The 15571-nt window shown below is 43.0% G+C and overlaps 1 long non-coding RNA gene across 1 annotated transcript; it reads left to right on the top strand.

The window, feature by feature from the left end:
• The first annotated feature begins 1826 nt into the window (after nt 1–1826).
• LOC115989328 lies at nt 1827–4736 on the top strand. Its single transcript, XR_004091885.1, has 3 exons — nt 1827–2244; nt 3453–3541; nt 4696–4736. It is a non-coding gene; the product is annotated as an uncharacterized LOC115989328 (long non-coding RNA).
• The last annotated feature ends 10835 nt before the right edge of the window (nt 4737–15571 follow it).

The following is a 15571-nucleotide window of genomic DNA, read 5'->3' as shown; positions in this document are numbered from 1 at the left end:
CCATCTGTTGATCATGCAGGTCATTACTCGAGTGTTTGTTCCATCAGCCACCTTCCCAAACCTTCTGTACGTTACAGCAACCAAGACAGCACTGTTCAGGGGTCATTTCCTCATTAATGCGGCTAGAACGTTAGTTGTGGGCATTTAATGCGAAGATGACAGTTTCTCCTTGAATTGCTTCCCCACCATGCTCCCATGGATGTCCTACTGTACTTGTCTTTTTTCTTGGGATACTTTAGGAGGCTGCCTTCGATGGCGTGCCATTCTTCCCTTTTAAGATCTCAGCTGGCCGAGGACAGGGTTGTCCTCGGCAATGTTTCTTGGCAATTTGGGCTTTCTTCGTTTGTCCTCGGGTATCTCCTCTTCCTCCTCAGCGTGAGCCCTGGGTTTAGTATAAAGTGGGCCTGTCCTCGGCGATGTTTTTTGGCAATTTGGGCTTTCTTTGTTTGTCCTCGGGTATCTCCTCTTCCTCCTCAACGTGAGCCCTGGGTTTAGTATAAAGTGGGCCGGGGTTGCCAAATTCTTTGACCCCACAATAGCCCCTCAAAATCTTGCTGTCCGGCTCTTCTGACGGAGAAGAGGATTTTGATGTCCTCGGGCCTTTGTCATGGCGTGTCAAGTCTTGTCCTTTGTTAGTGCCAAAGTCTTTTCACCCATCCAAGGCGCGTTCCTGATGCTTCAGTATACGGAGCATGCCCTCATTAAATTCTAGCGGCTCTGTGCTCCCCACGTTCAACGGTGTGATGGTAATCTAACGGTGGAGATTTCTTTAACTTTATGGGTGGGAAAACCCGCACAGTTACTTTTAATTGGAGGTATAAATACCCATTTGAACCGATTTGCCTCTTTACTTTTACACTCAAGAGTTCTTGTGCACATATCCTGAATCTGATCAAATCTCCAGCCAAAAGCATAAAAAGCCTGTCCGAGGAGATTTTCCACATTTCTATAAGTTTTCTTCTCTTTCTAACTCATATTTGCTCTCTTTCTTTTGTCCTTCCCTGAGTCTTTTAGTCGTTTCTAGGGATGGGTAAGTTAAAAAAGTTGGTTGAGTTCGAAGAGGCAATGGAGAATTTTGTCGCCAATTATAGGATACCCAATAATGTAGGCTTGAGATACTGTGAAGAAGGGGAGTGGCATTTTAGGAGGCAAGGGGGTGAAGTAATGATTCCCATAATCGCCTTCATAGAAGGTGGTATGAGAATCCCTATGGGGCTGGTGATGAGGGACTACCTTAGGCATTTCCGATTAGCTCCCATCCAGTACGCCGCCAACATGTTTAGGATCCTGGGTTGTGTGGACGCCTTAAATGAGAAATTGGGGTTGAGGTTGACCCATTACGATGTAAACTGGTGCTACAACCTCCAACACCTAAAGGGTAAATCCTATTATATGAAGACGAGGGATGATAAGGTTCGGCTTATTCAGTGTAACACCCCGACCCAATTTTTATAATTAAACTATGTATTTAAGTGGTTAAGTATTATTAATATTTTAAGCCACTTACTTAGAAAAATTAATATAAAAGTATTTAATAAAAATATTATTTTATATTGTCATTGAATAAGAAATTGTAAAGATTATAAATAATTGAATGGCCATTTGTATTATATATATATATATATATATACACATACACTAATTATGTACAAAACTATAATTTTAGTGGGTTAAGTTATTACATACATAGTTGGTATTTTAATTAAGCATGATGCATGAGATATATATATATATATATATATAGTTGTTGGTGTTTTAACTATGTATGATGCATGAGATATTATAGTGGAAATTCCACCCACATACAATCAATTGAAAATCAACACATGTAAAGCCTAGAAACATGCATGATGACAAACCCCATAGACCAAGACTTGGCCATGCAATCACCAAACTCCACCTCACCTCTTCTTTGACTTTCTCAAACAAATAGAACATCCAAGAAGCTCCTTACTTCTCCATTTCCTACGGGTAAACACCCAAGTCTGAAATTTCAGCTTACTTTACTCTCTTTTTCTCTTAAGAAAAGTGCTAGGAAGCTCCCTTGAGTCTTCCTCTCAAGTCCACCGGTTCACACACCAAAAGAAAGACAAAACCCCACCCAAAAGTCTTCCTCTTATCCTATTTTTGCTGGCTGCCTCAGACAGAAAGTCCAGCAACAAGAAGGAAGTTTCTTCAACTCTCTTAAGCTCTCTACCTCTCATACTTTCTGGTCCAGCCACAAGGAAAGGAAAATCCTTTCATGTAAGTCTACATATATATATATATATATATATGCTGTTTTAAGGAGCTTTGAAATTGTGTTGATGGTTTGTTGAAGGTAGATTAGGGTTTTTACTAATTAATGATTTTATATGATTAAGGAAGTAAGAAAAAGTTAGGATGAGTATTTTGATGCTGCTGCTGGGATTTTTGGTTGTGCTTATTTTGCTCTAAATGGTTAAATGACCATATGTAAGTGTTATATAACATGTCTTATGAGTGTATGAAAATACCCAAATGAAATTAAGGCCTATTGCTATTTGTTGATGATTTTGTAAGAATATGTACTGAAGCTGTCACTGTGACAGATTCTGTGTTTGTGTATGTTAAATTATGTATTAAATTTTATATAGTGAATTTGGATGCTAGGGATAATTCCTATGAAACCTAAGACACTTATGGTTGTTATTGAATTGGTCTCACAGCATTTGGATGAACATAAAAATAATGGTTTAATTTATAAATTGCATGAATTTCGGACAGGACAGATTTGAGTATGCTGTCTTGCGTGATTTTTAGTAAATCATGGGTTTATTCTTTGACTCCAAAATTTTTATGGTATATACTGGACATACAGAGGAGTAGTTATGTAAAATTTCATGACAATTGGATGCGTTTGAGCAGCCCGTTTGTATTTTACAAATGGAGCCTATGCTGCTGGAATAGAACAGTGAATAGTAAGGGACATGCCTAACTTTGTGGATTTAATTATCAAGTTAGGGTGAATGTTTTGAGCTATAATTTAATATGCTTATCTTTTGGTATGTCTAGATCATAGATTAAATTTGTATAACTTGTTTTGAGGTTTAGAACTCAAAGGAAGGGGTTCTAATCCATGAGACGGTTGTATGTATGAAGCTGTTTTGCCCAACGTGTTGTATGTAATCATATGAATGTATATAGTTACATGATCATGCTTAAAAGATTTTATATTTATGCATGTATTATTGCCCTAAACTTAAAGCACCTTTTGAAATAAAGTTAGCTCTTTTAGAGATATGGGATTAATATAAGAATGTTGGTTTCTCTAGGATTTTGTACTTGTTGTTGATGAATGTATTTTTGTTTGTGGGAACCTCGTTGAGGTGGGATTAGGGTTTCCTTGATTCTAAGAAATAGACTTTGAGATGAATGTGTAAGTCTATGACAAGGAAATTATGGATAGTAATAAGCTTCGATTTATGGTTTAGGTGTTACCAGTAGCCAAGTCTAATCTCCTTCGACTTTAGGCTCTCGGTTCCTCTGCTTTCAGGTAAGGGATAAGTTATATGAGCATTTGGTAAGTCATGAGGTTATTTTAAAGTATATTATGCATTAAAATGTTTTTGATTAGAGATATGGCATGTAATCATTATTCTGACAAAGTTATGTTCGTGAGTTTTCGAAAAACTTATGTATATGATTTAAGCATATCGATGCTATTATTGATTCCACGAACATGATGTTTAATGAAAAGAATGAAAATGCTATTATTATGAAATGTTATGCAAAATAAGAAATTGCAGTATGATGTAAAGTATAAAATGTTTTCGGGTTATGTCCTCTGGTGATCTGAACTCTGCTAGTAGGGGTTAATTACTAGCTTTCCATGGAAAATGTTATATGATTTGGCCATTAAGTGGGACTGGCTCTACTGTACCCGCCCCTTGTTGGTTACGGCCAACTTGTGGGGGAAGCCAACCTACCCCCATGGTTGGAAGATATGTATTATGATGATGTGATCCCGGGAATACCTGGCATTGTGGGGAATGCTGGATGCCTAGCACCGTGGTGCTAGAAGCCTCCCAAATAAGTACAGACTTATCAGATACGAGCTAACCAATAAGTTATTTATGAACAGCTATGTTATGTTATTAATCATGAGAGAATTATTTTGTTTAAATGCATTGTGAAAAGTGAAAACTCTCATGGCAAGAAGAAGTTTTTAATGAAAAGAAAAGCTGTTCATTAAAGATAAAAGTTTCTGAAAATTCTGATATGCTATAAAGGTAAAGTTTCTGACGAAAGTACAAGTTATGTTTAAAAGTTATCAAATATATATTTTTATGAAATGTTAAGTTTTATGATCATGAAAGTTATAGTATTCTATGAGAAGAAGTTTATAAAGAAAAGTTTTCTTATTAGTCAAGATGTTTCTTGCTTAATACAAAGTTGCCAATTATCTGATTTAAGTTAAAATAATTATCTTGTAATGAGAATATATGTATGGCGACTTTGCAGGAAGTGAAAGAAGTTTAATCCAAAAGGTTTTAGTAATATTAAACCGATAAGAAAAAAAAGAGAACAATTATTTCCTATGATGAGCGTATAAGCTATTATTATGAATAGTATAAAGTACTATGCATGAAATGATTTGGTTACATGCATCCTTATTGAATTCTCATATATCTTACCTTTACTAAACTGTGTAGCTCACCCCTTCCACTCTTTCAGTTAGCAGGTTTTATTTTGGAGCAGAGGGAGCCTTAGTCGAGTTTTGGAAGGAGCTGGTTTAGTTTTATATGTATAGATCCTAAATTAGCAATATAAGTTTTAGATTTGTAGCATTGTTTATTTTAGGATCTACTGAAAGTGTATACCTTAAAGTATTAAGAGATGTATTATGTGAAATTTTGAATTTGAACAATTGGTGAATTATGTTATTCTTTGGAGTAAAATGTAGATGCTCTAAATGTCAAGTGAAAGGTTATATCATTTAAGAAAAGAAACAAGAAAATTATTCTGAAATGAAAAAGAGAAGCTTTTGGAAAAGTTTTGTAAAAGTTAAATTGGTTCTTGTTAATATCAGGTTTAGGCTTGATATTAGCATGCCGGTCATGGTCACAAATCCGGGTACCGGGTTTGGGGCGTGACATTCAGTGCCTCCCTGAGTCCAGCAAGGGGTTAAATAAGGACTTCCTCATCATGTCTAAGGAGTGGCACGACGGCCTTCCTTGTCTGACAGAGGAGCGGGAACCAGGTGGGGTATTTAGAGTGGGAGAGGGTTAATTTTTTGTGTTGTCATAGTTTGTATTGTCCAGTGGCTAATATGAATAGGCTTTCTTTTTTGCAGATCCACACGCCTTTGAATGACACTTTCATTAGTCAACCGGGAAGATTTGGAAACCATCCTTAAGGCGGAGGTCTTTATGAACGAAGCTAACAACCAAGTCAAAGCTGCTCACAAGATCCTTAGATATGATCCCATCCAGAAATCGTTCTCGGTTCCGAAGTACATGATCAGGGCTAAAGATCCTCAACTTCACAGAATCACCGTAGCTGAACACAAATTCTTGCGTCCCGAAGGATCTCTTATCCCAGAAGGCATTCTGTTGGCAGGCCCTTCTTCATCCCATCAAGTAGCGGAGGCCGAGGGTGATTTTGGTCCGTCCAAGGACAAATTTGGTGTATTTGACCAAGTTAGTCTATCCGAGGATCCCTCTGGTGACTTGGGCAACCCCAATTTAACTGAAGCGGATCTCCTATCAGTAAGGACTTCTTCTTAGGCCGAAATGGGTTTTAAGAGAAAACCTCCAACCAGCTTGCTCGACCTAATTGAGGGCCAACTAGGGAAGGATGCATCGGGAAAGCCACAATCCAAATTTCCTCCTCCTCCACCCCAGCCTCAGCCTACTCAGACCAGGTCATCTTCCACCTAATCGCAGCCATCATCTCCTCGGTCCAAACTTCCTCCTCCCTTCCAGTCGACTCTGCCTCCTCGGCTTGAGCCCGCCGATCCAAAAAGGAAGAGGGCTTTCAAAGGCAAGGAGCCCATGAATGGGCTCGCTCTTCTCGGGAGGAAGATGAAGCCCTACAAGCTTCAAAACAATTAAAAATCGAGCACCAGGGCCAAGAAAAATAGGTCGTCACTCAGTCCGAGCCTTAGGCCTGGCTTCCTACCCCAATTCTCCACGAGGAGCCATTGATGGACAATGCCTCCCTCAAGGACTTTCAAGGGGGTGAAGGCACCTATGTGGCTGATGCGTTGGAAAGGTCCCCGCTACTTCCCGCAGATATAACCGAGCTGGGGAATTTGAGGAGGCAGGAGGTCTTTCTTAGCATCAAGAGATACTTGGGCATGGTAAGACTTCTAACACTTGTGACTCCGTTGATTTTTGTTCCTTGGTTTCCAACTTATCGTGTGCTTGTTTCAATTGGTAGGCTGTCTAGGCCACTCATAGGTTAGAAGAGGATGCTAAGGAATAGAGCAGGTCCCTAGAGCTCGAACGCGACAAGCGCTTGGATGCTACGCAGGCCCTTAAAAACTTCGAGGCCGATCTCTTGAAAGTAAGGGAGGAGCTGAAGGAGATGACAAGGGCCTGAAATAGCGCTGAATCAGGCCTAGCCAATGCTCAAAAACAGGCCGAGAACCAGATGAGGCGCCTACTCGAAGCCGAGGATCAGTTGAAGATTGCCAAGGAGCAAATCACTAATTTAAAGAAGAAACTGGCCAAGGAAAAGGGGGTCAAGAACGTCACGGAGTGGGCCAAGGATGAATCCTTAAGGGCTAAGGCAGAGGCGGAATTTGCCAGGATGGAGGCCGAAAGCTCCAAGGAGAAAGCCAAGGAGGAGGCTTATGACTTGGGAGTGGCTAAGACCTAAGCCACTCTCAAGGCTCAAGTACTTGGAGTATGCAGGCTCTATTGTTTCCAGGTTTGGAATGAAGCCCTCAAACAAGCTGGGGTTAAGGCTTCATCTGATCTGTGGAAGGTGGAGAATATATATTACCTTCAGGCCATCCGAGAAACTGCCCCTACTAGCTCCGAGGCTGAGGTTGCTCCTGAGGAGACTGAAACTGCTCGGCCTGAAGCTGCTCTGGCCATAACCGCTCCTAATGAGTCAGCCGAGGAGGGTGAGCTTCCTGGGGTGACAAAAACACATGAAAACCTAAACCCTGAAGCGCCCCAAAAGACTGCAGAGTCTACAGATTATGCTCAAACCCCTCATGCCAAGGAGCCAGCTCTCTCAGTTTAGCCCCTTCAGACCGTTCCCCCGAGTGAGAGCTCCAAGGGTCCTAAGGTCATTTCTACTCAGCTCTCCAAGGAAAGGGTCTAGATAAAGCTGAAGAAATAGGCCATCCCGGCTAGCTTTTGTTTTTTTGTTTTGTTTTGTATTTTTGTTTTTTTGTTTTTTTTTTTTTAACATTGGAATCATTGTAATCAGACCTTTAGAATAAATGTATGAAATTCCCTTTTTTTTACGTTGTGTTTATTGTTATTATTGTTATTGTTATTAGTGTGAATCTTGTGTCTCATTAGTTGGTTATCCTAATGGGTAAAAATGGTTATGTACAAATCATATTTGAAATTAGGCCTTTAAATTCTAACTCACCGGCATTAAGGGGACACTCAGTTTGCGTTTGCTCATATTTTTGGAGGGTGGGACCGAGTAGATGATCCGAGGTACCGAGCATATACTTAGGCTATATTCGTAACTTGCATGAATGCTTGATCTTGCTAATTTCTTCAAAGGTTGTGGTCGAAGGATCTGCCCAACATTTGGGTTCTACCTACCACCTAAGCTCTTACTGGAAGTAGTTAGTTTTCCCATAGGTTTGAGTTCGAGGACCATGCAAGACCTTGGTTCTGTCTAGTACTTAGGTTTTTCTAGAAGTAACTAGTTTCCCCAAAGATTTGAGTCCGAGGACCATGCAAGACCTTGGTTCTATCTAGTACTTAGGTTTTTCTAGAAGTAACTAGTTTCCCCATATGTTTGAGTCCGAGGACTATGCGAGACCTTGGTTCTGTCTAATACTTAGATTTTTCTGGAAGTAACTAGTTTCCTCATAGGTTTAAGTCCAAGGACCATGCAAGGCCTTGATTCTGTCTAGTATTTAGACGGTTGCCTGTAAGTAACTAGTTTCACTATAGGTTTGAGTCCGAGGACCACGCAAGACCTTAGTTCTGTCTAGTACTTAGATTTTTCTGGAAGTAACTAGTTTCCCCATAGGTTTGAGTCCGAGGACCATGCAAGACCTTGGTTATGTCTAATACTTAGATGGTTGCCAAGATACAAGACATATAATCATAATGGACTTAAAATTTGAATTAGAGAAATACATTTGTTAATAATAATACATTCTCAGTTTATTTACATTCCATGGACGAGGTACAACTTTTTCATCTAAGTCTTCTAAGTAGTATGCACTTATTCTTGCTACTGAAGCAATTCGGTATGGTCCTTCCCAATTGGGTCCCAACTTTCCCTAGGATGGGTTTTTGGCAGCACCCACAACTTTCCTCAACACTAAGTCCCCTAGTGCTAGTAGTCTGAGCTTCACATTGGCATCATATCCCTGCTTGAGCTTCTGATGGTGGTAGGCTGACTGGATCACTGCCTTTTCTCTTCGTTCATCGATCAGATCTAGGCTCTTCCCTAGTAGTTCATCATTACTGCTTAGAGTGAAGGAGCTCGTCCTCAGCGTTAGGAAGCTTGCCTCTAGAGGGATAATGGCCTCGGCCCCATAGGTCATGGCAAAAGGTGTCTCCTCTGTTGACCATCGTGGTGTAGTTCGATAAGTCTATAAGACGTGGGGTAACTCTTCTACCCATCTTCCTTTGGCATCATCCAGTCTCTTCTTAAGCCCATTGACTATGACCTTGTTGACAGCCTCAGCTTGTCCATTTCTTTGAGGATAAGCTGGAGTTGAGTACCTGTTAGGTATCCCCAGTTTGTAACAGTATCTTCTGAAGGCTTTGTTATCAAATTGGAGTCCATTATCTGAAACGAGGGTACAAGGGACCCCGAATCGTGTAACAATGTTTCTCCAGATGAATTTCTTAACGTTCACATCTCTAATGTTGGCCAATGGCTCAACTTCGACCCATTTGGTGAAGTAATCTGTGCCGACTAACAGATATCTCTTATTTCCTGCTGCCTTGGGGAAAGAGCCTACAATATCCAGGCCCCATTGGGCTAACAGCCACAGACTGGACAAAAGGTTGAGGACCCCTCCTAGCTGATGAATATTTAGGGCAAACCTTTGGCATTGGTCACATTTTTTAGCATATTCTAGGGCTTCTTTCTGCATCCCTGGCCACCAATATCTAGGTAATGGCTTGGTGCGACAAAGATCTTCCTCCTGTGTGACTCCTACAGATCCCTTCATACAGCTCTTCAAGCAGTAATTTTGACACCTCAGGGTGAATGCACAGTAAATATGGCCCAGAATAGGAGCACTTATACAATTTGTGGTCCTTGAACAACCAGAACCGAGGAGCGTTTCTTCGTATTTTTTCAGCCTCTGACTTTTCCTCGGGCAGGATATCATCTTTGAGGAACCTCATTATAGGGTCCATCTAGCTTGGACCCACTCTAACTTCATAGATATGAACCATGCCTTTTGCAACCTCATTTGCTCTGTCCAGATGCTCGATAAGAATAATTTGAGGCAGAGACCCTGCCGTGGAGGTAGCAAGTGTGGCCAATGAATCTGCATGGGTGTTTCCACTTCTGGAGATGTGTGACAAACTGAAAAGATCGAAGTCTGACTGCAAGCATTTGACCTGGCTTAAGTACTCTTGCATCCTCGAATCTTTGACTTCCAACTCTCCCTTTACCTGGCCCACTACTAATCTCGAGTCTAAGAACATCTCTACTGCTTTTTCTCCCATTTTCTGCACCATGGCCATTTCTTGTAACAAGGCCTCATATTCAGTTTCGTTATTCGTGACCGAGAACCCAAGTCTTAGGGATTTCTCTATGATAGTCTTCTCAGGAGATACTAGGACTAGTCCCACTCCGGACCCCCTTTGATTTGCTGTGCCATCAACATAAACCTTCCAACATGGGGGTCCTGGCATAAAGATTACTTTAACCGATTTTCCATCCATGTTGCGCTCCTCTACTACTATTTCTACTGGTGGCTCAGTATATTCGGCCACTAAGTCAGCTAGGACCTGGCCCTTTATAGAGGTCCGGGGCATGTACTTGATGTCAAAAGCCCCCAAAATTGTGCTCCATATGACAATCCTTCCAGTGTAATCAGCGGTCCGAAGTACGGACTTCAAGGGTAGTTGGGTTAGAACAACCACTGTGTGGGCTTGGAAATAATGGGGAAGCTTTCGCGTAGCATGGATCACAGCTAGTATGGCTTTCTCCAAGGGTAAATATCTGACCTCAGCTTCATGCAGAGACTTGCTCACGTAATAGACTAGCTTTTGAAGGTCATTGTCATCCCGTATTAGCACCAAGCTTACAGCATGAGGGGCCACAGCTATATATGCATATAAGACTTCATCGACCTCAGAACTGGATATGATAGGTGGCCGAGATAGATATTCCTTAAGTTGCTAAAAGGCTACAATACAGTTCTCGGACCACTCAAATCCTTTCCACTTGTTGATCAAGAGATAGAATGGTCTGCATCTATCCGCCGACTTGGAAATGAATCGATTCAGCGCTGCGATCATTCCAATAAGCTTTTGGACCTCCTTGGCATTTTGCAGTGGTTTTAAATCATTAATAGCATTGATCTAGTCAGAGTTAACCTCAATTCCTCTATGAGTAATCATGTAGCCTAAAAATTTGCCTGATCCCACGCCAAATGAGCATTTGGAAGCATATAGGTGCAGCTTGTGCTTCCTTAAGACATCAAAGGTGCTGCCAAGGTCTCCTAAGTGCTCGGATACCACTTTACTCTTCACCACTATATCATCAACGAAGATTTTGATGCTCTTGCCCAACTGCGGTTCGAACATTCTTGTCATCATCCTTTGATAAGTGGACTTTGCGTTTTTCAGACCGAACGGCATTACCTTGTAATGGTAGTTCCCAGTAGGTGTCACGAAGGTTGTCTTCTCCTGATCCTCCAGGGCTAGTGGTATTTGATGATAGCCTTAAAAGGTATCTAAGAAGCTCATTCGAGGATGGCCTGCTGTTTCATCCAACAGCTGATCTATCTAAGGCATGGGAAACGGGTATTTTGGGCATGCTTTATTTAAGTCCGTGAAGTCTACACAAACCCACCATTTTCCACTTTTCTTTTTAACCACCCCGGTGTTAGCCAACCATTCGAGGTAAAAAACCTTTTTGATAACCCCTACATGCTTAAGGTTTGCCACTTCGTCCCTAATCGCATTGGCGTGTTCTCTTGATGGGCGACGAGGTGGCTGCTTCTTCGGAGTGATGGACGGTTTGACATGGAGATGGTGACAGATGAAGGCTGGATCAATCCCAGGAGCATCGTAGGCATCCTATGCAAATACGTCAATATTTCTTTTCAGAAACTCAATCAACTCCTCCTTCTCCTGAAGAGGCAGCTGAGCCCCTACCTGAAAGAACTTCTCCGGGTCACCACCAATAACCACCTCCTCTAGATCTTCGCATTTCGCCTCCTCGGTAGCTATATCAGGAGGCGTCACCAGGGCCTTTGATTGCCATAAATTCTTTTAAGCAGAGGCCGAGAACTCCGCATTGAGCCGATGTGAGATGGCAGCCACCACACACTGCCTTGCCGTGGATTGGCAACCACGAATTTCGAGAACCTGGTCCCCTGACGGGAATTTCACCTTCTGATGCAATGAGCAAACAACAGCCCTTAAGATATGGAGCCAGGGTCTACCGACGATAATTGTATAGGGAGAGTAGGTGTCCACCACGATAAAGTTCATCTCCACTATCTCTGGGCCGGTCTGGATGGGTAGCCTAATCATGCCCTTTGGAATGACAAGCTTCATGTCGAAGCTCATCAAAGGAGAGTTGTAGGGCATCAAATCTTCCGGTTTTAACCTCAGCCCCTTATAGAGGTTAGGGTACATAACCTCGGCCCCACTGCCACCATCCACAATCACTCTTTTCACATCGTAGTCCCCGATTCTGAGAGTGATCAACAACGCATTGTCATAGGGCTGGGTGGTTCTAATCTTGTCTTCTTCTGAAAAACTCAAGATTGGATGAAAATTCATTTTGGCCTTCTTCGACTCTGGCTGGGACTCTTCGGTAGGCTGCTAAGCCACATATAACACTCGTGAAGGGCGCATGCCTGTCCTTCCTGGCACGGCCAAGATCACATTGATCATCCCTACGGGTGGCCTTAGGGCAGTATCTCTATGGGGTTCCTAGTGGGTCTGGCCTTGATGACCATTAGGATGATGCAGAAGGTGCTTCAAATTTCCTTCTCAGACTAACTAGTCCAGATAGTTCCAGAGGTTCCTACAGTTCTTCGTGGTATGTCCATGGTCCTGGTGGTATTGGTAATAAAAGATCTAATTGCGCCTCGTGGATTCTCCCGCCATCTTATTCGGCCACTTAAAGTATGGCTCATTCTTGATTTTTTCCAACACCCGATGTATTGGTTCTCGGAATATAGTATTGACAGTCTGTGTGTTGGTTACTCAGGATTACCCTACGAAATCTCTCCTCGAATGGTTGCTTTTATATCGTTCCGACCTGAAATCCCTCCTCTCTTGAGGGATAACCTTCTCCTTTCCCTTACCTTGCAGTTGGTCTTCCTCTACTCGCTTATACTTATCGATTCGATCCATTAGTTGACGCACACTTGTGGCAAGCTTGCCAGTTAGAGACTTCCTCAAGCCGTGCTCAGCTGGAAGACTATTTTTGAAGGTGCTGATGGTGACATCGTCAAAATTGTCATCCATTTCATTATACATCTCCCAATATCTGTCTGAATAGGCCTTTAGAATTTCTCCTTCATGTATGGATAATGACAATAAAGCACTTAAGGGCTGAGGAGCTCTACTATTTATAATGAAACGAGAGCCAAAGGCTTAGGTTAGCTGCCTATACGAATCTATGAAATTCTTCTTTAAGCCATTGAACCACCTCATCGCCACTGGTCCCAAGCTAGATGGGAAAACTTTGCACATCAGTGCCTCGTCTTTAGAATGAACAGCCATCCTTTGGTTAAATTGGCTCACATGAAGGGGCAAAACCAAAACAGAAGCTAGCCAGGGTGGCCTATTTCTTCAGCTTTATCTTGACCACTTCCTTGGAGAGCTGAGTAAAAATGGCCTCAGGACCCTTGGAGCCCTTACTTGGGGGAACGGTCTGAAGGGGCTGAACTGAGAGAGCTGGCTCCTCGGCATGAGGGGTCTGAGCATTAGCTGTAGACTCTGCAGTCTTCTGGGGCACTTCAGGGTTCAGGTTTTCATGTGTTTCTGTCGCCCCAAGAAGCTCACCCTCCTCAACTAGCTCATTAGGAGTGGTTATGGCCAGAGCAGCTTCAGGCCTAGCAGTCTCAGCCTCCTTAGGAGCAACCTCAGCCTCAGAACTAGCAGGGGCAGTTTCCCGGATGGCCAGAGGGTAGTATATATTCTCCACTTTCTATAGATTGGATGAAGCCTCAACCCCAGCTTGTTTGAGGGCTTCATTCCAAACCTGGGAACAGTAGAGCCTACATACTCCAGGTACTTAAGCCTTAAGAGTGGCCTAGGTCTTAGCCACTCCCAAGTCATAAGCCTCCTCCTCAGCTTTCTCCTTGGAGCTCTCTACCTTAGCCCTCAAGGCTTCATCCCTGGCCCACTCCGCGACATTCTTGGCCCCCTTTTGCCTCGGCTAGTTTCTTCTTTAAATCAGTGATTTGCTCCTTGGCAATCTTTAACTGATCCTCGGCTTCGAGTAGGCACCTCTTCTGGTTCTCAGCCTATTTTTGAGTGCTAGCTAGGCCTGATTCAGTGCTATCTCGAGCCCTTGTCATCACCTTCAGCTTCTCCCCTGCTTTCACGAGATCGGCCTCGGAGTTTTTAAGGATCTGCGTAGTATACAAGTGCTTGTTGCGTTCGAGCTTCAGGAACCTACTCTGTTCCTTAGCATCCTCTTCTAACCTATAAGTGGCCTAGATAGCCTACCAATTGAAACAAGTGCATGGTAAGTTGGAAACAAAAGAACAAAAATCAACGGAGTCACAAGTGTTAGAAGTCTTACCATGCCCAAGTATCTCTTGATGCTAACAAAGACCTCCTGCCTCCTCAAATTCCCCAACTCAGCTATATCAATGGAAAGTAACAGGGATATTTCCAATACATCGGCCACATAGGTACCTTCACCCCCTCGAAAGTCCCTAAGGGAGGCGTTGTCCATCAATGGCTCCCCGTGGTGCATTGGGGCAGGAAGCCAGGCCTGGGGCTCAGACTGAGTGGCGACCTCTTTTTCTTGGCCTTGGTGCCTGATTTTTAATTTTTTTGAAGCTCGTAAGACTTCATCTTCCTCCCAAGACGAGCGAGATTTCCCCCATCCATGAGCTCCTTACCTTTAGAAGCCCCCTTCCTTTTCGGATAGGCGAGCTCGGGTCGAGGAGGTAGAGTCGACTGGGAGGGAGGAGGAAGTCTGGACCGAGGAGATGATGGCAGCGATCGGGTGGAAGATGACCTAGTCTGAGTAGGCTGAGGCTAGGGTGGAGGAGGAGGAAGTTTGGATTATGGCTTCCCTGGTGTGTCCTTCCCCGGTTAGCCCTCAATTAGGTCGAGCAAGCTGATTGGAGGTTTTCTCTTAAAACCCATTTCAGCCTGAGAAGAAGTCCTTACTGATAGGAGATCTGCTTCAATCAAATTAGGGTCGCCCAAGTCACCAGAGGGATCCTCGAATAGACTAACTTGGTCAAATACACCAAATTCATCCTTGGACAGACCCAAATCACCCTCGGCCTCCACTGCTTGATGGGATGAAGAAGGGCCTGCCAACGGAATGCCTTCTGGGACAGGAAATCCTTTGGGAAGCAAGAATCCATGTTCGACTACGGTGATTCTATGTAGCCGAGGATCTTTAGCCCTGATCACGTACTTCAGAGCCAAGAACGATTTCTGGATGGAATCGTACCCAAGGATCTTGTGAATGGCTCTGACTTGGTTGTCAGCTTCGTTCACAAAGACCTCCGCCTTAAGGATGGTTTCCAAGTCTTCGTGGTTGACTAAATGAAAGTGTCATTCAAAGGAGTGTGGATCTGCAAAAAAGAAAGCCTATTCATATTAGCCACCGAACAATACAAACTATGACAACACAAAAAATTAACATTCTCCCACTTTGAATACCCCACTTGTTTCCCCCTCCTCTGTCGAACAAGGAAGGCCGTCATGCCACTCCCCAGACATGATGAGGAAGTCCTTATTTAACCCCTTGCTGGACTCGGCGAGGCACTGAATAAGCCAAACCTTATCATCCTTCGTCTTCATATGATAGGATTTACCCTTCAGGTGTTGGAGGTTGTAGCACCAGTTTACATCGTGATGGGTCAACCTCAACCCCATTTTCTCGTTTAAAGCATCCACACAACCCAGGATCCTAAACACATTGGCGGCACATTGGGTGGGAGCTAATCGGAAATGCTTAAGGTAATCCCTCATCACCGGCCCTATAGGGATTCTCATACGACCTT

The sequence above is a fragment of the Quercus lobata genome, chromosome 5 (assembly GCF_001633185.2).
Source record: "Quercus lobata isolate SW786 chromosome 5, ValleyOak3.0 Primary Assembly, whole genome shotgun sequence".
Classification (NCBI taxonomy): domain Eukaryota; kingdom Viridiplantae; phylum Streptophyta; class Magnoliopsida; order Fagales; family Fagaceae; genus Quercus; species Quercus lobata.
Note: the sequence above shows the minus strand (reverse complement) of the source record. Positions and strands in the feature narration are given on the sequence as shown.